The sequence below is a fragment of the Sapajus apella genome, unplaced genomic scaffold (genome assembly GCF_009761245.1).
Source record: "Sapajus apella isolate SASKATOON/1434 unplaced genomic scaffold, GSC_monkey_1.0 scaffold95, whole genome shotgun sequence".
In the NCBI taxonomy this organism is placed as follows: Eukaryota; Metazoa; Chordata; class Mammalia; order Primates; family Cebidae; genus Sapajus; species Sapajus apella.
Genome location: NW_022437035.1, coordinates 7400847 through 7426944, shown reverse-complemented (window position 1 = coordinate 7426944; position 26098 = coordinate 7400847). Strand labels below are relative to the sequence as shown.

The 26098-nt window shown below is 43.4% G+C and overlaps 1 protein-coding gene across 2 annotated transcripts in view; it reads right to left on the bottom strand.

Moving 5' to 3' along the window:
- RNF185 (ring finger protein 185) overlaps positions 1-24953 on the bottom strand; it is a 44275-nt gene extending 19322 nt beyond the window's left edge. Inside the window, exons 1-2 of one of the 2 annotated variants that reach the window (XM_032256529.1) lie at positions 24795-24953; positions 2945-3059 (exon numbers count right to left, since the gene is read on the bottom strand). The gene's annotated coding sequence lies outside the window, so the exon portion shown is untranslated. The remainder of the gene's footprint in view (positions 1-2944; positions 3060-24794) is intronic. The other variant, XM_032256530.1, reaches the window with a different exon arrangement.
- Positions 24954-26098: the final 1145 nt, after the last annotated feature.

Sequence of the window (26098 nt, the reverse complement as noted above, 5' to 3'; positions counted from 1 at the left end):
CAGAGCAGCCTCCAGATGGTTTGCCACAGGAACCAGGACCTTGTCTCACTCGTCTTTAGATTCTCCTACGATAATGAAACCAGGTGATAAATATATGCTCAATTAAATGGAATGTTCAGGCTGTCCTCTAATGGACAGGCTCCACATTGGCAGGTCAATCTGCTAAGGCAGGAAGGTTGTGACTGGCATATGCCAGAATATTATTTTTTTTTTTTGAGACTGAGTTTCGCTCTTGTTACCCAGGCTGGAGTGCAATGGCACGATCTTGGCTCACCGCAACCTCCGCCTCCTGGGTTCAGGCAATTCTCCTGCCTCAGCCGGGACTACAGGCACGCGCCACCATGCCCAGCTAATTTTTTGTATTTTTAGTAGAGATGGGGTTTCACCATGTTGACCAGGATGGTCTCGATCTCTTGACCTCGTGATCCACCCGCCTCGGCCTCCCAAAGTGCTGGGATTACAGGCGTGAGCCACCGTACCCGGCCACCAGAATATTTTTTTTTGGAGACGGAGTCTCACTTTGTCGGCCAGGCTGGAGTGCAGTGGCACAATTTCAGCTCACTGCAACCTCTGCCTCCTGGGTTCAAGCGATTCTCCTGCCTCAGCCTCCCAAGTAACTGAGATTACAGGTGCCCGCCACCACACCCGGCTAATTTTTGTATTTTTAGTAGGGACAGGGTTTCACCATGTTGGCCAGGGTGGTTTTGAACTCCTGACCTCAGGTGATCCACCCGCCTCGGCCTCCCAAAGTGCTGGGATTATAGGAGTAAGCCACTGCGCCTGGCCCATATAACAGAATATTAAGAAATTCCTGTAACTAATGAAAGGCTAGGAAGCTAAGAAGGATCAGAAAGATCATCTGGTCCAAGGTCTTCCATATTGCAGTCTTTTTCATTCCCTCTTATGCCACACTGGAATACTACTTACCTTATTTTATCTAAATATATCAACTTTGTAGCCTCAGTACATTTAAAGAGGTTTATGTCACTGCTGTAAATGGAGAGCCTGTAATACTTACCATAAGTTAAAAGATTAATATAAATGTAATGAAGGAAAAGTTGTTTACTCTCATACCACCTGAAATCATGAGGCACACTGATACTATGTTTTGGGCAATCTTGATCTGGTCCAGTTTCTTTAGGAAACTGCAAGTTACTTCGGCTAGCTGACTAATGTGGGGCTGAGACTGGGACTCATGACACTCTGTATTCAAACTACTGTACCACTACATACTAAACTGGCCACTAAATGTTGGTATAAACAGACCACTGTTGACTATCACCTTCAAGTCAAAGAATGGGTTGAACAAGAAAGAGGAGCTGAACAAGAGAGGACAAAACCAACACCAAGGGATACCCAGAAATTCTGGATGCAAATTAAGAATCTGTCAGGAGCCTTATCTGGCCACCCTCATCATCTCAGAAATTTTAAGTAGGAAATGTTGGCTGGCTACCACAGTCAGAGAACTGGAGGCCTGGATGCTGGACTCGGCCTCTAGCTTGCTAGGTGGTTTTGGGAACCTCCCTTCCCCTCTACTGATCATAATTTTCTCATCTGTAAAATGAGGCACTGGACTCCCCGGTGTCCTGGCCGGCCCTTTCCAGCTCTTAGACTATGCCTCTCCAGGTTATCTTAACCTACTAGTATCTCCGAAACAGGTAACCCCTTCACAAATTTAGGACTTACCACTGGAACACCAGAGGGTCGTCCTGATGTCAACTTCCAGAGTATGAGAAGACAAGGATCAAAAAATTACAGCCTTCTCAGACCCAGAAAGTGTCCTTCCTTCACACGGTGGACTCAGAGCTCCGGCCTCATGAGCATCCCTCACCACGATGCAGCTTAGTGACTCGAGCAGGGAGAGGAGGCTGGTTCACCACCACTTTTTCACTCAGTTACATCATTTTACATAATGTCCCAGAAGGGTAGCTGGCTGCTGGCAGCACCAGTGCTGTGCACTGGCCTTGGCTCCAGGACCTTCTCCCTGACGTTCCTCCTCTACGTTACATGTGCTCTCTCTGTCTTAGGATAAAGCCCACTTTTGAGGGCCACATTACTGTCTTTCCTCATTATTCCAGCTCAACAATCCTAAGTACCCAACCTATGTGTTTGATTTTTTTAAAAAAACTTTAAAAATTAAGAATTATGCATATAGATTTTGGAAAGACAACCATAAAGTCGTATCAGTCACATCAGCCTCCTGACATGATGCAACAGAAGTACAGAGCACCACCAATGAAGAATGTTTGCCTTAAAATTCAAACACTAATCAAGTATCTAAAATGAATTACCAGCCAGGCATGGTGGCTCACCCTGTAATCCCTGCACTTTGGGAGGCCGAGGCAGGTGGATTACCTGAGGTCAGAAGTTCAAGACCAACCTGGGCAACATGATGAAACCCTATCTCTACTAAAAATACAAAAATTAGCAGGGTGTGGTGGCACGTGCCTGTAATCCCAGCTACTTGAGAGGCTGAGGCACGAGAATCACTTGAACCCAGGAGGCGAAGGTTATGACTTATACTTTCTAAGTCCTCTAAGTTTAAAAAAACCAACGTTTTTACAAGTATTACTTTTTTTCTTCCTTTTTTTTTTTTTTTTTTGAGACGGAGTCTCGCTCTGTCGCCCAAGCTAGAGTGCAGTGGTGCAATCTGGGCTCACTGCAACCTCCACCTCCCAGGTTCAAGCAATTCTCCCTGCCTCAGCCTCCTGAGTAGCTAGGATTATAGGCACCCACCACCATGCCCGGCTAATTTTTGTATTTTTTAGTAGAGATGGAGTTTTGTCATGTAGGCCAGGCTGATCTTGAACTCCTGACCTCAGGTGATCTGTCCATCTCAGCCTCCCAAAAAGTGCTGGGATTACAGGCGTAAGCCACCACAACCGGCCTTTACATGTATTACTTTTGCACTCAGTCAAAAGAATAATAGTATATAAAACTTTACCCCCATGTTCCAGTTTTCCTCAATCCTGAAAGTTCTGAGTTCAAGTTCTGATTCCATCACTGACTGTCCATATGGCCATGGTAGATCCCTTGATGATTTGCATCTCTTTTCTCACCTGAAAAGTGAGAGTATCATGGGCTCCTACAGGGTTGAGATGGCCCTATGAAATAACACAGTGACCTGGAGGACCTACCAAGGCAGGACAGGGCTGTTGCTGTTGGAGAGGCACACATTTCACACCATTTACCCTGGTCCACTGCCATCCCACTTCCTGGACGCAATAAAGCGGTACATAGCCCATACACCTACACATAGGTATAAGGGGATAACCAGGATCAAGGTAGGTGTTGGCATAGGAATGGTTAAGGGGCAGTAACAGGTCAACTCAGAGTCTGCAGGGAGTGACAGCCTTTGCCAGGCCAGGCACTGAGACAGGCCTGCATGTCCCAACTGTAGGCGGACCATATCACTCTCCTTATAATTCTTAGCAGACCTCATGTGGTCCCCACCCAGGCTCTAGAGCCTCATCCTAATAGGTACTCAAATATTTGCTAAGTGAGTGAGTAAAGCCACGCATGACCGACTTTGGTCAACTACCAGGCTGGCTGGTCACCAACTTTTCTTTGTAACATATTTTGGGCCTCAGAGCTGCATTCTCATCCCTGGAGCCATCTCTCCTCACCTTCTCCTACCCCTGTGCACAGGAACCTCAGCACCCCAAGGTGGCATGGCAGAAATGAGCAGCTTCCCCTAGGGATTGTCTACTGAGCGACTACAGAACCATATGGGCCTACCAGGACTGGGACAGTGGCCCAAAAGATAGAGGTTCCTGATCGGCTCAGGAACTAGGCAGAAAGAGAATCAGGTCCTGAGTATACCTATATTGCCATCCTGCTAAAATTTCCCACGGTCCCTGTAGAAGCTGCAGACTTTGACCTGATCACAGAGAAATCTTGTTGTGGCTAGTTCTGTGCCTGACCTTACCCTGACCATTCTTTTCTCCTGACCAGAATTCACTCTCTAGTTTTCAAAGCATTTCACATCTATCACTGCATTTCATCCTCATGCCATTTTACAGATGAACATACTGGGCCAGGGACATTAGAGGACTGCCTAAGGCCAGGACACCACACAGCGCCAAATTCAGACTTTGTGACACAACATGAGCACTCTTTTCACTCCTTTTTTTTTTTTTTTTTTTTCTTAAGATGGAGTCTCCTTCTGTCACTTAGGCTGGAGTGTAATGGCATAATCTCGGCTCACTGGAACCTCCACCTCCTGGGTTCAAGTGATTCTCCTGCCTTAGCCTCCCAAGTAGCTAGGATTACAAGCATCCACCCCCATGCCCAGCTAATTTTTGTATTTTTAGTAGACATGGGGTTGCAACATGTTAGTCAGGCTGGTCTCGATCTCGTGACCTCGTGATCTCATGATCTGCCTGCCTCCCAAAGTGCTGGAATTACAGGCGTGAGCCACTGCGTCCAGCCTCTTCTCGAGCAACTCTTATGTTACCCTATTAACATGCTGCTTTACAAAATTAAGTACCTGGTCTTTGTCTTCCCTCAAATTTATTGTGCAATATTGTAACTTTTATGCTCTTTGAAATGAGTGCAGAGTCAATTAATCACTCATCCATTTATTCATTCAACCAACAGTTTTCCAGTGCCAACTACATTTGAGGTCTGGTGCTACCAACTGTGGACGAGTTACAAAGAAGAACAAAACCAAGTTGAGGCCTTGGAGTCTAGTATAGGAGCTAAATAAAGGCAAGTAGATTAATTTTAGGAATTCTAAACAAGGGACTCCATCAAACTCACCTGTTTTTTGTTGTTGCTTTTGCCTGTTTTTATTTTTATTTTTGGAGATGGAGTCTCACTTTGTCACTCAGGCTGGAGTACAGATGGGCAATCTTGGCTCACTGCAACCTTCACCTCCTGGGTTCAAGCAATTCTCCTGCTTCAGCCTCCTGAGTAACTGGGACTACAGATGTATGCCGTCACTCCTGGCAAATTTTTTGTATTTTAGTAGAGACGAGGTTTCACCAAGTTGCCCAGGCAGGTCTTGAACTCCTGAGCTCAGGCAATCTGCCCGCCTTGGCCTCCCAAAGTGCTAGGATTACAGGCGTGAGCCACTATGCCTGGCTTTGCCTGTTTTTCTTAAACAAAGCATCCTCCCACCCCTCCAAAGATCTGGTTCCCAGATCCCTTCAGATATTTAAATAGGATCTGGACCCAGATCAGGCTGAAGAATCTGTATGTTTTTAACGTAGCCCTCACTTTCTGCCCTCGATGATTCTCTAATTAACAGAGTTTTGGAAACCCAGATCTAGAAGAGGGTACAGCTCTATCAATAGCACAAAGCCATACCAACACAATACAGTATTCCACAAGGACAGAAACCTTAGGGCCTATCCAGATACAATCCACAGGGACTACAGAGAGGTCAAATAAACTTGAGGGTAAAGGACAAATCTGCTGAATTCAGATCAATCAGCACTTGGTCCAGCTGGAACACAGCTGATAATTTTAAGAAATAAGTTCACACCTAGTTTTGAAGAACAGTCCTAACTTTGAGATGTCCAGAGTGACACATGTGGTGCTGGGACTAAGGCAGATTTGCAGCACTTAATGATCCTATAGGAACACAGAGCCTGGTGGCTGAAGTTGACTGACCCAGCATCTTCAATACTATTACCTTCCCAGAGTTGGCCTTTGGTCCACTTGCCCTGGCCCACCTCATAGGAACTGAGCAAGAAAGAGAACACAAGAGTTGAATATCCCTGCTGGAACCACCAGAGAACTTGATCTCACGAGGAAATCTCTCTATAGCATTCTTACATTCAATTCTCAGGTTCTAGAGAACTATAGGAATTAATAATCTGCCTTCTCTGCTCCTTTAACTCCAAGAATTTCTAGACCAGGGTGTAGTGAGGCACCTAGAAACATTAATCTTCGTTATCAAGATTATGAATTTGGGTGATAAATAACTGGCATGATCCCAGCAGAGGTCTTGTTTCTGTGGACATATGCTTATTCACACGGAAGCTTTCTGCCAGGAACCCCAGCATGCCTGAGCCTGTCTGTGCTGCTCATTAGACTGTTACTGGACCACATGTAGGCAGAGATGCGACCTGCATTCCAAGAATGTCTACATCACACTCATAGAAAGCTGGAATGAAAAGAACTCTGAATAAGTTTATTGGAAGTTGGAACACACAGAAACCAGCTTTGAGATCTTAAAGTCAAAGTGGTGTTTAGGTCCCTAGGCTAGCCCACAGAGATCTGGCCCTCAAATATAGGATCAGAAGAACAGAGAAGGCTGACAGGACTGGCTTCTTTTCATTGGGGCTGCACTGGTGGTCTCTGGTTCCCTCTAATCTTCCTATCTACTCTTTCAACGTTACTCCTACTTTCAAAGATTAATTAAAGATCCTGTTATGTGCCAGACATTCAAGATACAGAGATGAAACGCTTCTTCAGTCTAAAGGGATACACAGACAAATAAAACAACAAGGCAACTGAGTGTACTAGGAACTGACAGCAGTGTGTTCATAGTACCTGAAGACAAGGAATGCTAGGGAGGACGTAGATACAGCACAAGGAACAAGTGTGTAATTCACTGTGTCAAGTTCAGTGTAAATGAAGCCCAGGGCACATATAAGGATGGTAAGGTAGTAAGGGCTTGGACTGAGGCAAGAAGACAGGCCTTTGATTCTTAGTGTCCTTCAGCCCTGGCCTGCCTGGCTCACATACCCTTCTAGGGTACCTAACCCAGATCTGCCTAACCTTCCAAAAGGCTCCATGATTTTAATGTCTCTTTCTCTCCTCACCCAGGAGGGATCAGTTAAGCGCCCATTCCCTGGTTAAGTAAACTGGTATGTTTGCATAATAGATTACCAGAGCCATTAAAAATAATATTTTCGCAAATATTTTGCTTACATAGACATTTCAATTACATAACATAATGTTAAGTGAAAAAAGCAGGATGTAAAATTGTATATATAATTGAACATATAAGTGGCCAGGTGTGGTAGCTCATGCCTGTATTCCCAGAACTTTGGGAGGCTGAGGCAGGCAGACTGCTTGAGCCCAGGATTTTGAGACCAGCTTGGGCAACATAGTGAATGAAACCCTATCTCTACAAAAAATATTTTAAAAATTAGCTGGGTGTGGTGGCATGCACCTGTAGTTCCAGCTACTCTGGAGCTGAGGTGGAAGGACCTCATGAGCCTAGAAAGTCAAGGCTGCAGTGAGAGGAGATCATGGCACAGCATTCCAGCCTGGGCAACAGAGCGAGATCCTGTCTGAAAGAAAAAAAAAAACTGAATTTATTTGACATCAGTAGATTAAAAAGATACCAAAAAAAGAGGTCAAAAATATTAGCTGTAGTGGTCTCTGAACAGTGGACTTATGGACAAAGTTCTTAAGCTTTAAAAAATAATTACATGTACTTGCCACCTTTTCCATAGTGAGTACTGTGTTAGTACAGTACTGTGTTAATACAGAAAAAAATAGGCCAAACATGGTGGCTTATGCCTGTAATCCTAGCACTTTGGGAGGCCAAGACGGGAGGATCACTTGAGGCCAGGAGTTCAAGACTAGCCTGGTCAACACAGAGAAATCCCATCTCAAAAATAAATAAAGAATTACAAAATAAAAGATGTGAAAGGTCCAATCCCTTCGGATCTCAGTAGAGGACAAAAAGGAAAGCAATCTGAATTAAGGACATTCACAATTGAGGTATGAATGGTCCTTAGAATAATCATCATCTCAGAAATTTTAACAATTTTATGAATTTTTAAAAAAATAAGTGACATGTTTATATGGCTCAAAATTCAACAGGTACAACAACAAAAGGATATACGCTGAAAAGTCTCTCCCTATTCCTGGAACCCAGTAGCTGTGTTCTCTACCTTCAAGACTGCTTGACTATATCATTAGTATAAATCCTAGAAGTAGAACTGCAGGGTCAAAGTATCCATATTTGTAACTTTGAGATAGTGCTGAATACCCTCCAGGGAGGATGTACCAATTTATACTCCTATGAGAAACACATAAGACATTTGTTTCCCCATGTCTTTGACAATGACATGTATGTTTTCAAAAGAGAATATATGTTTTTTTGTTTTTTTTTTTGAGATGGAGTTTCGCTCTTGTCGCCCAGGTTGGAGTGCAATGGTGTGATCTTGGCTCACTGCAACCTCTACTTCCCAGGTTCCAGCAATTCTCCTGCCTCAGCCTCCCAAGTAGCTGGGATTACATGCACTTGCCACCACGCCCAGCTACTTTTTAAATTTTTAGTAGAGACGAGTTTTCATCATGTTTGCCAGGCTGGTCTAGAACTCCTGACTTCAGGTGATCCACCCGCCTCAACCTCCCCAGGTGCTGGGATTACAGGAATAGCTACCATGCCCGGCTTTGAGAATATATATTAAGTCAAATGTGAAATGTAATGTTGGCAGCCTGGGAAGATAGTTTAAATTCACCAATTTGCTACTAAGATTATGTTCCACATGGTGCACTAGGCCTTAGACACAGGACAATTTCCAAACAAACACACACACAAACACACACATAAAAATATTTTGAGACACAAGTCTTGTTCAGGCACTCAGTTTGGAGTGCAATGGTACAATCTTGGCTCACCGCAGGCTCCACCTGCCAAGCTCAGGCAATCCTTCCACCTTAGCCTCCCGAGTAGCTGGGATTACAGGTATGTGCCACCATACCCAGCTAGTTTTTTTTGTTGTTGTTGTAGAGATGGAGTTTCATCATGTTACCCAGGCTGCTCTCCAACTCCTGGGCTCAAGCAATCCACCCACCTCGGCCTCTCAAAGTGCTGGGATTACAGGCATGAGCCACTGTGCCCAGATATGACACATATTTGAGTGGAGTTTCTAGAGTCAGCTATTTCTACTTTTTCACATTTTCATCCACTATTTTTTTTTTTTTTTTTTGAGACGGAATCTCACTCTGTTGCCTGGTTGGAGTGCAATGGTGTGATCTTGGCTTGCTGCAAACCTCCGCCTCCCGGATTCAAGCAATCCTCCTGCCTCAGCCTCTTGAGTACTGGGATTACAGGCGCCCGCCACCACACCAAGCTATTTTTTTTTTGGTATTTTTGGTAGAGATGGGTTTCACCATGATGGTCAGGCTGGTCTCAAACTCCTGACCTCAGGTGATCAGCCCACCTTAGCCTCCAAAAGTACTGGGATTATAGGCATAAACCACCACGCTGGCCTCTTCCATTATTTTTAAATAAAAAGGATATTTTGTTCATTTGTTGGATTTTAAGCTTCAATTATTTTTAAAAGATTATCAGGTTTCATTTTTTAAAAAGGACAAAATGGAGGCCAGGAGTGGTGGCTCACATCTGCAATCCTAGCACTTTGGGAGGCAGAGGCAGGAGGAACAGTTAAGGCCAAGAATTTGAGACTAGCCTGAACAATATAGTGAGACCCCATCACCACAAAAAAATTTAAAAGTTAGCCAGGCGTGGTAGCATGTAGCTAGCCTGTAGTTCTGGCTCCTTGGGAGGCTGAGGCAGGATGATCACTTGAGCCCAGGAGTTCAAGGCTGCAGTGAGCTATTATCACACCACTGCACTCCAACCTAGGAGGCAGAAGGAGACCTTCTTTCTTAAATTAAAGAAAAAAAAATTTTTTTAAGAGTGAAATGGGATTTGTACTACCACTGGCACAAACTTTTACAGGTCATCCAAGAGGCTGCCCTTTGTCATAAAATGTTCCTTAACTTTTTTCCTTAAAAACTAGCATGGCACAGAGGAATGTGATGGCTGAGTTTGAATCTCAGCTCTGCCACTTATTTTGTAACTCTAGACAAGTTATTTTCTCCCTGAGCCTTTGTTTTTCTCATTTGCTAAAATGAGGCTGATAGCTTCCTCACAAGACAGTTGTAAGAATCAGAGATAAAACAGTAGGGACTAGCATAGTGCCTGGCACATAGTTAAGTGCTCACGAAATGTTAATACCCCTCCCTTTTAAGTTCTCTGAGTTCACTTAAGGTAAATTGTTTTTGTATATTCCTCACAGAGATATGCAACCAGCAGGTACTTGGTTAATGTGCTGAGTAAATGAGTCACAACCTCCCTTTCTGAATGAGCATCGTTCCTTGACTGCAGAGTAGATGAGACATCAGAACTGTGTATGTTTATGAGGTGAGAGGAAATCTAAAGTTAGACACACTTTGACCCAGAGAAAATCGGATTTTCCCCAGTTGTTAAAATTAGGGTTCACTTGTATTTCTTATCACTATAAGTTACACAGGCAACACTCTGCTCAGTCCTCTACGTGAATTATCTCATTTAATCATTACAGCCTGCTTTTAAGTAAACACTACTGTATCATCATCAGCATCCCTTGGGATGTTACATAAAGGCTCAGGGTAGTTAGGTCACTTGTCCACAGTCACAGGTCACAGGCCTAGTCAGAGGCAAAGCTTCTCAACCCAAGCCAATGTCCTTAACAGATGGTAACTCAGTGATCTATTTTTGTGTGTCTCTTCAAGCTGAGACCCAGCTTCCAGGTTTCTTATTCAGCACAGGGTTAGGTGCCTCAGGGGCACCTGATATATACATGTGTGTGTGGGAAGGGGGGTTAGGTGCCTCAGGAGCACCCGATATATACGCGCGCGCGCGCGTGCGTGCGTGCGTGCGTGCGTGCGTGTGTGTGTGTGTTGACAGATCTGAGGCCCAGGAGCACTTAGAACTGCATAACTCAATATAGCCACAACTAGAGTTGTAGAAAATCAGTATCCTATAAGAGCAAAACATGCTGTTTAAAGTTGGAAATGTTACATAACTTAGTCATATATATTTTTTTAAGTATTACCCAAAACTCTTAAACAAATAAAAAAAAAAAATTCAGGGATCTGCAACCAGAAGACGGTTCAAGTTTTCCCAAATTGATACCCACCTGTAGTAAAGATAACATACTCACACAGAGGTTTGGTTATCCACTGAACTATTATCCACTCCAGTGAGATATCTCCTAGGGCTAACAGCACAGTGCCTGACAGGAAGTGGATGTTTGACTAATATATGTGAATCAATGAGCAAAATAATGTTCTAAAGAAAAGCGCTTCAGACTGGATAGACACTAGTTAAGGACTATGAAGTTCTAGTATAACACTGTGAAAGGAATAATCTGGAGCCAGAAGACTTAGCTTAAGGCTCAACTCTTTCACTCACGATGCCAGTGTCCTTACCACAAATGGAGAATATTTATTTCTGCCATCCCTGCATCATGAGAAAAATTTACAAAATAAGGGTTTTGCTTTTTTTTTGAGATGTGGTCTCTCTCTGTTGCCCATGCTGGAGTACAGTGGTGTAATCTTGGCTCACTGCAACCTCTGCTTCCTGGGTTCAAGCGATTCTCCTGCCTCAGCCTCCTGAGTAGCTGGGACTATAGGCATGTGCCATCACACCTGGATCATTTTTGAATTTTTAGTAGAGATGGGGTTTTATCATGTTGGCCAGGCTGGTCTTAAACTCCTGACCTCAGGTGATCTGCCCACCTCCGGTCTCCCAGGTGGTAATCCCAGTGCTGGGATTACAGACGAGAGCCACCATGCTAAACCTTGTTGTTATTTTAAATAAGTATGAAACAGTGCCTAGCCCATATTAGACAAAAAAATTAAGGAGGAAGCAGTAAGATTAATATTCTGAATTCATGATTACAGGTGTGTGCCACAACGCCTGGCTAATTTCTTTGTATTTTTAGTAGAGACAGGGTTTTGCCATATTGGCCAGTCTGGTCTCAAACTCCTGGCCTCAAGTGATCTGTCTGCCTTGGCCTCCCAAAGTGCTGGGATTATAGGCGTTAGCCACCACACTCATCTGGGTTTCACTTTTATTTTCACACAGTCAGTGAAATTTCATTAGTTCAGATTCTATAAAATGTCATTAATTCATATTTTACCAGAGGTTGAGCTAAAGTCCTCTAAAATACTATGGAGTATAAAAACAATAAAGCTGACAAGATTTAACCAATTAAGAAAATTTTCTAGAGTTTAATACCTGGTATATACTTGACAAACAACAATCTCATTTCTCATTTCAACAGGAGGTCCTGATGAGGACTAACTGTGGTTAAAGATAAAACCAAAACGATACCATTTTGAAAAGTCTATAATATTGACTTTTACAAATTGGACTTGTGCCTTGAGCCACCTCCATTGTGTTTGTTACCAGTGCTGTTTGGCAAACACTGAGAGAATGCCAACTACTAGGCCATGGTAAAAATAAATCATAGAAGGTCCTGGTTCCTGTGCTCAAGGAATTTATGATCAAGTCAGAATGTAACCATTAAAAAACAAAAAGCTTCTCACCTTGATAATTGCCTTGGCAGAGGTGATACTGTTAAGAAAAAACAAAAAACTTCCTTGGCTTTGCCCAAGATCCACTCCTGTATTCAGAGACCTGTCCTTCTTTAAAAACCCCACCATGCCAGGCACAGGGGAACATGCCAGCTACTCAGGAGGCTGAGGCAGGAGAATTGCTTGAGGCCAGGAGTTTGAGACCAGCCTGGGCAGCACAGAAAGACCTTGTCTCAAAAATAAATAAATAAATATTAAAAAAAAAAAAAAAAACCTGGCTGGGCATAGTGGCTCATACCTGTAATCCTAGCACTTTGGGAGGCTGAGTTGGGTGGATCACCTGAAGTCAGGAGTTTGAGACCAGCCCGGCCAACATGGCGAAACCCTGTCTCTACTAAAGATACAAAAAAAGTTAGCCAGGGGTGGTGGCACACGCCTGTAATCCTAGCTATTCGTGAGGCTGAGGAAAGAGAATCGTTTGAACCCGGGAGGTGGAGGTTGCAGTGAGCCAAGATTGCACCACTGTACTCCAGCCTGCATGATGGGAGCAAGACTCCATCTCAAACAAATAAGCAAAAATAAATAAATTTTAAAAACCCTAGGCTAGGCTCGGTGACTCATGCCTGTAGTCCCAGTACCTTGGGAGGCTGAGGCAGGTGGATCACGAGGTCAGGAGTTCAAGACCACCCTGACCAATATGATGAAACCCTGTCTCTACTAAAAATACAAAAATTAGCCAGGCGTGGTGGTATGTGCCTGTAATCCCAGCTATTCGGGAGGCTGAGACAGGAGAATTGCTTGAACCAGAAGGTGAAAGTTGCAGTGAGCTAAGATCGCACCACTGCACTCCAGCCTGGGCAACAGAGTGAAACTCAGTCTCAAAAAAAAAACAAAAACAAAACAAAAAAAAAACCACAAAAAACCCTGGCCAGGCGTGGTAGCCCATGCCTGTAATCCCAGCAATTTGGGAGACCAAAGTGGGTGGATCATCTGAGGTCAGGAGTTCGAGACCAGCTTGGCCAACATGGTGAAACCCTGTCTCTACTAAAAAATACAAAAATTAGGCCGGGCGCGGTGGCTCAAGCCTGTAATCCCAGCACTTTGGGAGGCCGAGGCGGGTGGATCACGAGGTCAAGAGATCGAGACCATCCTGGTCAACATGGTGAAACTCCGTCTCTACTAAAAATACAAAAAAATTAGCTGGGCATGGTGGTGTGTGCCTGTAATCCCAGCGACTCAGGAGGCTGAGGCAGGAGAATTGCCTGAACCCGGGAGGCGGAGGTTGCGGTGAGCCGAGATCGCGCCATTGCACTCCAGCCTGGGTAAAAAGAGCGAAACTCCGTCTCAAAAAAAAAAAAACAAAAAAAAAAAAAACAAAAATTAGCTGGGTGTGGTGGCACATGTCTGTAATCCCATCTACTTGGGAGGCTAAGACATGGGAATCACTTGAACCTAGGAGGTGGAGGTTGCAGCGAGCCGAGATCACGCTACTGCACTTTAGTCTGGGTGACAGAGTGATACTCTGCCACAATAAACTAAAATAAATAAATAAATAAAAAATATAAAAAATAAAAACGACATTGTTTCATCACAAGGCACTTCTGAGGAGCAATTCTGAGAGTGAATATCAAAGAGTCAGGTGCTATAGCAACTGTCATAGGAATTAACCTGACAACTGGACCCAGGACAGAATGGCCAGTTAGTCCCCTAGGCCATTTCCATAGAAGCAGACACCATCTGGCTCAAAGAAGATAGAAGTGCTGCTTCTAATCTCTGCACATCCCAAGGCCAGCTGGAAGGCAAGGATCCAACACTCAGGTGCTTCATTCCCAATGACCAATAAAATAAAGAGAGAGACCCATGTTATCCACAGCAGATGTAGTAGGGTTTGAAGGCCCGCGCTGTGGCTTACGCCTGTAATCCCAGCACGTTGGAAGGCCGAGGCAGGTGGGATCACTTGAGCCCAGGAGTTTGAGACCAGCCTGGGTAACATGTCAAAACCCCATCTCTACAAAAAATACAAAAATTAGCCAAGAGCAGTGGTGCAAGCCTGTGGTCCCAACTACTCAAGAGTCAAAGGTGGGAGGATTACTTGAGTCCGGGATGCGGAGGTTACAGTGAGCCAACACCACAACACTGCACTCCAGCCTGGGTGACAGAGAGACCCTGTCTTTAGAAAAATAAAAATTAAAAAGAGAGAAATAGGGTATGTAACCAGGCAGCAATTAGGGCCACCTCTGAGAATTTTAAACCAGGAGCCACTTGGTCATGACTTTAAAAGCTTATTTCTGGCAATGATTTCTTGGAATAACACCAAAAGCACAGGTAACAAAAAAAACAGACAAATTGGATCTCATAAAAATTTAAAAATTTTGTGCATAAAAAGACACTACCAATAGAGTAAAATGGCAATTCACAGAATGGGAGAAAATATTTGCAAATCATATATTTGAAAGGGAATTCACATCCAGAATACATAGAGAACTCCTAAAACTTAACAACAAAACAACCTAATTCAAAAGTGGGGCCAGGTGTGGTGACTCAGGACTGTAATTCTAGCACTTTGGGAGGTTGAGGTGGGCCGATCACTTGAGGTTAGGAGTTCGAGACCAGCCTGGGCAACATGGTAAAACCCTGTCTCTACTAAAAATACAAAGAAATTAGCTGGGTGTGGTGGCACATGCCTGTACCCAGCTACGCAGGAGGCTGAGGAAGGAGAATTGTTTGAACCCAGGAGACGGAGGTTGCAGTGAGGTTGGTGCGATCTGGATCGCACCACTGTACTCCAGCCTGGGCGAGAGAAAGAAAGAGAAACTCTGTCTCAAAAAAAAAAAAAAAAAAAAGGGGGGGGGAGGGTGGCAAAGGACTTGAATACATTTCTTCAAAGAAGATACACAAATGTCCAACAAGCACACAGAAGGTGCTCAACATCATTCATCATTAGGGAAAAGAGGCCGAGTGCCGTGGCTCACGCTTGTAATCCCAGCACTGTGGGAGGCCAAGGTGAGTGGATCACAAGGTCAGGAGATCAAGACCATTCTGGCTAACACAGTGAAACCCCCCATCTCCACTAAAAATACAAAAATTAGCTGGGTGTGGTGGCATGCGCCTATAGTCCCAGTTGCTCGGGAGGCTGAGGCCGGAGAATCGCTTGAACCCAGGAGGCGAAGGCTGCGGTGAGCTGAGATCGTGCCACTGCACTCCAGCCTGGGCGACAGAGCGAGACTACATCTTAAAAAAAAAAAAAAAAAAAAAAAAATTGGGAAAAGGAAATCAAAAGCACAACAAGATACCATTAAAAGGACTACTATTTTTTAAAACCATAAAATAACAAGTTTTGTCAAGGATGTAGAGAAATGGAACCCTTGGGCTCTGTTGATGGGAATGTAAAATCGTACAGCTGCTGTGGAAAACAGCACAGAGGTTCCTCAAAAAAATTAAAAATAGAACTACCATATGATCCAGCAATTCTACCTCTAGGTATGTACCCAAATAACTGAAAGCAAGGTCGCAAAGAGATTCTGTACATCGATATTCACAGCAGCAGTATTCACAATAGGTGAAACATGGAAGCAATCCAAGTGTGCATCAACAGATGAACGTATAAGCAAAACACATACAATGGAATATCATTTTATCTTAAAAAGGAAGAAAAATTCTGACACATGCTACAACATAAATAAACCTCAAGAACATCATATTAAATGAAATAAGTCAGTCACAGGAAGACAAATACTCAGCTGGGTGCAGTGGCGCCCACATGTAACCCCAGCTGCTTGGGAGACTGAGGCAGAAAGATCACTTAACCCCAAAAGTCTGACATGGGCCACATGGTTAGACCTCATTTTTAAAAAGAAAAAGAAAGGACAAATACTGTATGATTCTACTTATATGCGGTACCTAGAGTAAACAAAATTATAGAGACAGAAAGTGGAATAGTGACTGGCAGTGGCTAGGGGGAAGAAGAAATAGGGGGTTATTGTTTAATGGACACAGAGTTTCACTTTTGCAAAATGAAAACAGTTCTGGAGGTAGATGGTAGTGATGTTTCTAGAACAATATCATAATACCACTGACCTGTACACTTAAAAAATGGTTAAGATGGTAAATTTTATATGAATTTCACTACAATTAAAAAAAAACTGAGGCCAGGCACAGTGGCTCATCCCTGTAATCCCAGCACTTTGGGAGGCCAAGGCTGGCAGGTCACTTGAGGTCAGGAGTTTGAGACCAGCCTGGGCAAAGGGCAAAATCCCATCTCTACTAAAAATACAAAAATAAGCCAGGTGTGGTGATGAGCGCCTGTAATTCTAGCTGAGGCACAAGAATTGCTTGAACCCAGGAGGTGGGGGTTGATGTGAGCTGAGATGATACCACTGCACTGCACTCAGCCTGGGTAATGACGGAGTGAGACTCTGTCCCAAAAAAAAAGGAAAAAGTGGGGGGGACCCTACATTTCCATAAAAGGTCATATATTGTGTGATGTTCTTATTAGAGTCTTATTAGAAATATCTAGAATAGGCAAATTCATAGAGATACAAAGTAGATCAGAGGTTACTAGGAGCTAGAGGAGAGGGGAGAGTGAGGAGTTATTGCTTCATGGGTAGAGTTTCTGTTTGGGACGCTGAAAAAGTTTTGGAAATAGTGGCGATGGTTATACAACATTGTAAATTTACTTAATGCCACTGAATTGTACATTTAAAAATAGTTAAAATGGGGCAGGAACAATGATTAACTGCTGTAATCCCAGCACTCCAGGGGGCTGAAGCAAGAAGACTGCTTGAGCTTAGGAGGTTGAGGCTGCAGTGAGCTGTGATTAGGCCACTATATTTCAGCCTAGGCCACAGAGCGAAACCCTATCTCAAAATAAATAAATAAATAAATAAAATTAGTTAAAACAGTAAATATTATGGTATGTATATCTTACCACAATAAAAAATTTTTAAGAAAATCTATGCTCCTTATTTTAAAAAAATCAAAACTACATTTCTATCCCACTAAGAACATACCAAGTGCTTATTATACACATTACGTCTACATAGTAAGACTTACTGAATAAATGAAAAGTTAAGGAAATGGAAATCTATGCAGGCCATCAGAAGTAATGCTTATAGAAGAGGCTGGCAGAAACATGAAGACATTAACATTAAAATTTTTTTTCTTCAGTTTTAAAATGTTAATAAGAAAAAGCAAGATACGGAACTGTGTACAGTGAGTGATTCCAACCTTAAAAATATGTCCCATGGTGGGAAGCTGGAAGGAAATACAGCAACTACAACAAAGGTTCTCTAGATACTAAAGCTAGGGATGATTAGCATGGAGAGAGGGAGATTTTTTTGTATTTTCCAAAATGTCTAAAATGAGCACATTGGGCGGGCACGGTGGCTCACGCCTGTAATCCCAGTACTCTGGGAGGCGAAGGCGGGCAGATCACTTGAGGTCAGGAGTTTGAGACCAGCCTGCCCAACATCGTGAAGCCCTACCTGTACTAAAAATACAAAAATTAGGCATGGTGGCACGTGCCTGTAATTCCAGTTACTTGGGAACTGAGGCAAGAGAATCGCTTGAATCTGCAAGATGGAGGCTGCAGTGAGTCGAGATTGTGCCACCGCACTCCAGCCTGGGCAACAGAGCGAGACTCCATCTCTAAATAATAATAGTAATAAAATAAGCACATATTACTTTCACAATTTACGTTACTGAAGTTTTTGTTTGTTTTAAGGTACATGTCCAAGATGGTCTGGTTACAGCCAAATGCTGTAGGGTCAAGATAGGCCTGGGTGCACCGTAGTTCTGTAGCTATAAGCAGCTAGTCCTGAGCATTCAAAGCCACCACTGACTGCTCTACTCCCTGCCTATAACCAGACATACATCAGAGTAGCGCCCAAAATGAAAGCTCCCTGACTGGTCTTACCATATCTTAGATGATAACCTTATTTCTGGACACAAATTTTAACCTTCCTTTCACTTGACCATGGCCACTCCAATTCCACATGGCCAGAGTGGCTGGGGTTGGTCAAGCTCTGCATGGTCAGTAGCCTCAAATGGAAGTGTGCTCTGTGCTTCAGTATGTCCAAATCTAACTACATTCAGATTACGGAGACAGGGGTATTGCCTCAGCATTTGGAGGTCAGATCACTGAGTTATTTCAAGGAATCTGCAAACTCTTTGAATACCTGCATTCAAAACTGCACATGATAACAAAAAACTTAATTACGAAATGGGCAAAAGATCTAAATAGACATTTCTCCAAATAAGATATGCAGATGGCCAATAAGATCATCATCATCATCATCATTGGCCATTAAGGAAATGCAAATCAAAACCACAATGAGATATCACTTCACACTCACTAGAAGAGAGATAATTTTTTTAGTGGACAATAACAAGTGTTGTTGTGGATGCAGAGAAACTGGAACTCTCATAAATTTTAGTGCAAATGCAGGCTAGGTGTGGTGGCCCACTTGTAATCACAGCACTTTGGGAAGCCGAGGCAGGTGGATCACCTGAGTTTGGGAGTTCAAGACTAGCCTGGTCAATATGGTGAAACCCCATCTCTACTAAAAATACAAAAATTAGCCAGGTGTGGTGGCACATGCCTGTAATCCCAGCCACTCAGGAGGCCAAGGCATGAGAACTGCTAGAACCCAGGAGGTAGAAGCTGAGAGGAACCAAGACTGTGCCACTGCACTCCAGCCTGAGCGACAGAGTGAGACTCTGTCTTAAAAAAAAAAAAAAATTAGTGGGAATGTAAAATGGTGCAGCCACTATGGAAAACAGTTCGGCAGTTCCTTAGAAAGTTAAACACAGAGTTGCCATATGACCTAGCAATTCCACTCCTAGGTATACATCCAAGAGAGCTAAAAATATGTTCCAACAAAAACCTGTAAATCAGGCTAGGTGTGGTGGCTCATGCCTGTAATCCCAGCACTTTGGGAGGCCAACGTGGGTGTATCACTTGAGGTCAGGAGTTTGAGACCAGCCTGGTCAACATGGTGAAACCCCACCTCTACTAAAAATACAAAATTAGCCAGGCATGGTGGCACACGCCTATAATCCCAGCTACTCAGGAGGCTGAGGCAGGAGAATCGCCTGAGCCCAGGAGGCTGAGGTGACCTGAGATTGCGCCACCACACTCCAGCCTGGGCAACAGAGCAAGACTCTGCTTCAAAAAAAACCCCAGTAAATGAATGTTCATAATTACCAAATGGTAGTAACAACCTAAATGTCGATCAATTAATGAATAAACTGATGGATAAACAATATGTGGTATATCCCTACAATGAAATATTACTACACAATATAAATGAAGTACCGATACATGCTACATGTGATGAATACTGAAAACCTGATGCTTAATAAAAGAAGCCAGACATAGAAGACCATATATTATATTATTCCATTTCTATTAAATATCCAAAATAGGCAAATCCAGAGACAGAAAGGAGATTAGTGGTTGCCAGGAGATGGGAAGAAGAGAGAATAGTGACTGCTAACTCTTTTTGGGGGCAATGAGATGTTCTAGAATGAGTGGTGGTCATAAAACGGTGTGAATATACTAAAAAAACTACTGAACTGTGCACTTTAAAATGGTGAATTTGGCTGGGCACAGAGACTCACGCCTGTAATCCCAGCACTTTGGGAGGCTGAGGTGAGTGGATTGCTTGAGCCCACGAGTTTGAGACCAGCCTAAGCAACACAGTAAGACCCAGTCTCTACAAAAAAATTTAAAAAATTAGCTGGGTGTGGTGGCATATGCCTGTGGTCTAGTTATTTTGGAGGCTGCGGCAGGGGGATCACTTGAACCTGGGAGGTCAAGGATACAGTGATTATGTCACTGCACTCCAGCTTGGGCAACAGAGTGAGACTCTGTCTAAAAACATAAATAATAAAAAAATAAAAAACAGAATGGTGAATTTTATGGTATGTGAATTATATCTCAAAAAAATTGAGATATTCTACAAAATAATTGGCCAGTCCTCTTCAAAAATTTATACCCATGAGGCCGGGAGCGGTGGCTCAAGCCTGTAATCCCAGCACTTTGGGAGGCCGAGGCGGGCGGATCACGAGGTCAAGAGATCGAGACCATCCTGGTCAACATGGTGAAACCCCGTCTCTACTAAAAATACAAAAAAAAATTAGCTGGGCATGGTGGCACGTGCCTGTAATCCCAGCTACTCAGGAGGCTGAGGCAGGAGAATTGCCTGAACCCGGGAGGCGGATGTTGCGGTGAGCCGAGATCGTGCCATTGCACTCCAGCCTGGGTAACAAGAGCGAAACTCCGTCTCAAAAAAAAAAAAAAAAAAATTTATACCCATGAAAGACAAAAAAAGAAAGAGAGGCCAGGTGCAGTGGCTCACACCTGTAATCCCAGCACTTTGGGAGGCCGAGGCAGGTGGATTATTTAAGGTCAGGAGTTTGAGACTAGCCTGGCCAACATGGCAAAACCCTGTTGCTACTAAAGATACAAATAAATAAATAAATAAATAAATAAATTAGCTGGGCATGATGGCATACGCCTGTAATTGTAGCTATTCGGGAGGCTGAGGCAGGAGAATCACTTGACCTGGGAGGGGGAGGTTGCAGTGAGCTGAGATTATGCCATTGTACTCCAGCCTGTGTGACAGAATGAGATTCTGTCTCAAAAAGGAAAAAAAAGGAGAATGAGGAACTGTCCCAGATGTCTGATGAGACCAGGGAGACTTGACAACTAAATGTGATGTGGGATCCAGGATTAGGTCCTGGAACAGAAAAAGTATATAGTGAGACAAATGGCAAAATTTGAATAAAGTCTCTAGATTAGCTAATAATATTGTATTAGTGTTAAAGTTCTATAATTTCGATATAATTATGTACAGTTTTGACATTAGGTGAAGTTAGATAACAGATATACAGAAAGTTTGTGTATTATTTTTGCAAGTTTTGTATAAGGTTAAAATTATTTTAAAATAAAAAGGCCGGGCATGGTGGCTCATGGCTGTAATTCCAGTACTTTGGGAGGCCAAGGCGGGTGGATCACCTGAGGTCAGGAGTTTGAGACTAGCCTGGCCAACATGGTGAAATCCATCTCTACTAAAAATAAAAAAAATCAGCCAGGTGTGGTGGCACATGCCTATAATCCCAGCTACTTGGGAGGCTGAGGCAGGAGAATTGCTTGAACCTGGGAGGCGGAGGTTGCAGTGAGCCAAGATTGTGTCATGCACTCCAGCCTGGGCAACAAGAGTGAAACTCTGTCTAAAAAAAAATATTAAAAGAAAAAAATAAAATAAAAAGTTAAAAAACAATATATGGCTGGGAATAGTTGCTCACATCTGTAATCCTAGCACCTTGAGAGGATGATGCAGGAGAATCGCTTGAGCTCAAGGGTTTTAAGACCAGCCTGGGCAACACAGTGAGACCTTGTTTCTACAAAAAAATGTAAAAGTTATCTGGGTGTGGTGGTGTGTGCCCCTAGTTCCCAGCTAAGGTGGGAAGAAGGCTTGAGCCCAGGAGGTCAAGGCTTGCACTAGGCTATGTTCGTGCCACTGCACACCAGCCTGGCCAACAGAGCGAGCCACTGTCTCAAACAAACAAAAAATGTACATGTTGCGGGTCAGGGATTGGCAACTTTTATTTGTAAAGGGCCATACCGTAAATACTTTAGACTCTGTGAGCTATATGGTTTTATGGCAACTACTACTCAACACCACTGAGTAGCATTAAATCACCCAAAGACAATATATAAATATACGTATATAAATATAAATAAATGGGTATGGCTGAAATGAACATTGAAATTTTATCTTCCTGTAATTGTCATCTATGAAATATTATTCTTTTTTTATTTCCCATCATTTAAAAAGGTAGAAAGCATTCTTAGCTCACAGGCCACATAAACAAGCAGTAGGTCCAGGTTTGGTTCACAGGCTATACATAGTATACACAACCCCACTCTAGGTCAGCATTTGCTAATGTGTACTTCAATTAAAAAAAAAAAAAAAAAAAAAAGATTTTACATCAAGTAGATTAAACAAATGAAACAAGTTATTATCTTGGCTTATAAAGCACATTTCCTTATTGCAGGACCTCTCAGGGCTTTTAATGTGGTATTACATATTGAGATGCTCCAAGAAAGGATAATGGTGTATAGCTTTCTCAAACTTATTATTAGCAGCAAATCCTTTTTTCAGAGCCATTTCTTCAGACCAGTGGCCCGAAGAACACACTTATGAGCATGCCAATTCAGGTACTTCTTTAAAAGGAAATTTTCAGGGGGGTGGGAAGTTGGGGAGAGATATAGCATGGGGAGAAATGCCAGATATAGGTGATGGAGAGGAAGGCAGCAAATCACACTGCCATGTGTGTACCTATGCAACAATCTTGCATGTTCTTCACATGTATCCCAAAACCTAAATTGCAATTAAAAAAAAAAGGAAATTTTTAGATTGAGAAGTTCTAAAAACTCCAACAAATTAAGATCATTTTACCTAGCACCTGGATAACATCTGAATAAGCATTTTGCAACTTTTTTTTTTTTTGAATCTTGGGAAACACAAGCAAGTCAATAAACACAGGCAGAAAGTTTTGGCTCAACACTAACCTTTTTTTTGTGGGGGTGGGGGAGCAAGTCGGCAGAACTGGGTCATAATATGGAGCTTCTGCTCCCTAAGACAACATAAACATTCCCAAGCATTCTAACAGGTGTTGAAAAAGTGATTTAGGTAGAGCTTTGTAATGCATAAAATAAGGAAATAATGATATTTGATTAGAAAACTAAAGCTATGCTAGAGGCCAGGCATGGTGACTCACACCTGTAATCCTAGCACTTTGGGAGGTTGAGGCAGGCAGGTCACTTGAGGTCAGGAGTTCGAGACCAGCCTGGCCAACATGGTGAAACCCCATCTCTACTAAAAATACAAAAAAATTAGCTAGGACTGGTGGTGTGTGTGAACTAGCAAGTCAGGTCTATAAGAGGACTGGTTTTATTTGATGGATGGAAAGCTAGCCTACAGACTGCAAAAATTCTCTCACATCTATACACATATTGCTGAAGAAAGGATTCAAGAGGGGGTTATGTTCCAGGGAGGAAAAGGCTGTTCTGAATGGCCTCAAGGGGTCCTTTCAACTGAGACTCCTCAATTCTGTGATTCAAAGAGTTCACTGGCTTCTCCTGGTCAAACACAAAATCTCCAGAGGCATTTCCAAGTTGTTCTTAGAAAAAAGCTACTAACCTATGGGGTGGGACCCAGTTTACTTACTCATTCAACAAACATTTAAGGTACCTCTATCAGATATTGGGTCATTTCAAAGTCCTTGAAAAGAAGGATGGTGCACAGGACAACCAGTAAGAGATTACATAAGGTCAGATGCATGGCCTTATTTACAGGAGATGTAGGCCAAAGTGATGGAAGTGCCAAAAAAAGAGAAGAAAAAGTCACATTTGTCCTGAGAGGAGAGTCAGCACCAGAAAGATGCTGAATAACTCCTTAGAATCACAGACTTTCAAGTTGGAAAGGACCTTCATCTAATACCTATATAACTCCCTCTAAAGGAGGCACAAAGGCAGTCAGTCCATTCACTCCATCGCTGGTCACTTCTGATGATTCTTTCATTTAAGTTCTTCTATTAAACAAAAATCTTGTCTTCCTGTAGAATTCACCTGTTAGTCCCAGTTCTGCCTCTTTTAGCCCCAAATATGAGGTGGAAGTCCTCTTTGCCATAACAATATTTTCAAATTTTAAAAAGTTAATTCCCTTCCAGTGCTCTCTTTACTGAACTAAGTTCTTTCAAAGTTCCTGAACTGGCACCAGCTGCCTCAAAGGGAAGAATGGATACCTAGTGCTCACAGCAGGAAAGTACTTAAAATCAAGGCACTTCGAACATCAGTATAGACACGACCTCCCTAGGCATAAGCTCAAAAAGCAGTTTCTCAGGTTCCTACTCAGATTTTAAACCAGATGTCTGAATTGAGTCCCGCACTTTAATGTAAAGCTGGCATCTCAGAGAATTTCAAAGCAGATAGTATAAGAACCATATTTTGAGAAACACTGCCCAGTTTTAGACACAAGGAAACTGAGGCCCAGCACAGGGAGGAGATTTGGCCCAGAATGCACAATTGTCTGTCGGAGGCGAAGTCTCGAATCCAGGTCTTTTACTCTCAGCCCAACTCTGTTCATCGCGCTCCCGAGCCTCTGCTTCTCCACTCAGGACAAACTCGTGAAATGCACTCCTAGATGACAGAGGCGGACTCGCAGGAGCGATGGAATGGGAATCAGTGCCCATGCCTCGAAAGCAAAACTTGTGGGAGCCCCTCTCTTTCTCAAGGCCTCAGTTTCCCCAATCTGTAATCATGGGACGGAGAACCACAACGCCAGCTCGTCCTCTTTTCGGGGGCGGAGACACGGCCAGTCTTGCTGTCTCTGGGCCCCTGGGCTCAGGTGTTGACGCCCGTGTGTCCTGGGAAGGCGGACCCGGGTCTCCCGGCCCCCGTCCCTAAACCGCGGCGACCCCCGCCCCAACCCCAGCCCCTCACGTACCTGCTTCCGCGCAGTTAACACCTTGGGGGCCGCCCGGTCTATCACTTACTTAGCTGAACGGTCAGTCCTACCGCCCAATCTGTTGGGTAGGACCTCCGACCCCTCCTACGAGGACTCCAGTCACCTGACGCGGAGCCTCCCCTTTCGGAGGAACTTCCGGCCCCGACCGGAAGAGATTGATGCCCAGGTCCGAAGCGGTAAGGTTCCGCTTGCGGGCAGGAAGCGGAGGAAACTTGGAGCTCCTGGGCAGCTTTTTAAAGAGCTTGAGTTCCGGGCTCTCAAAAGGAAAAACTGATTCCGGCCGGGCGCGGTGGCTCACACCTGTAATCCCAGCACTTTGGGAGGTGGAGGCGGGTGGATCACTTGAGGTCGGGAGTTCGAGACCAGCCTGGCCAACATGGTGAAATCCCGTCTCCACTAAAAATACAAAAATTAGCCGGGTGTGGTGGCGCACACCTGTAATCCCAGCTACTCGGGGGGCTGAGGCAGGAGAATCGCTTGAAACCTAGAGGCGGAGGTTGCAGTGAGTGGTGATCGCTCCACTGTGCTCCAGCCTGGAGGACGGCGGGGGGCGGGGCGGGGAAGAAAAGAAAAAACTGATTCCGGAAAGTACCAGATAAACTTGGAACATCATGTTACACAAGAATATAAGGATGATGGTAATAAGAATCATGGGAATGTGTCAAAGAACACAGAAGCTGTCTTTAAGGCGATCCCACTGGCCAAGTCAGGGCAATTTCGGAGTCAAAATATGTAGTGATAGTAATAGAATATAACTAATTCAATAAAATAGTGATTCATGAGTCTTTGCAGACATAAAGAAGTGAGTATATTAATGGATGAAGGGAAAATCTTCCTTTTAGTAGAATGCCAACTAATAAGCATGGTGAAGTTAGAAAATCAATAATGTGTGGTAAAACTAGAGAAACGGGATGTTTAAAACATTAAAAGCGTCTCCCATAAATTACCTATTGATTACAAAGGGAAAATGGTGATGTTACAGAGGTGTAACCTAGCAGAACTAACAGATCAAAGTGATCAAAGTTAACACCACTAGTTAATGGATCAGATCAAAGGCCTCCTAATAAGATGCACTGAGGACACATCTCTTCTGTGGTATTTCTGTCAAAAGTACACCATCTACATCTCATGAGGAAGCGCTAGAGAACACCAAATGAAGGACACTCTACAAAATAACTCATTATCATGAAAAACAGAGAAAAGCTGAGGAACTGTTCCAGTTTAAAGGAGACTAAAGAAGCATGACAACAAAATGTGGTGTGTGATTCTAAATAGGACCCTAG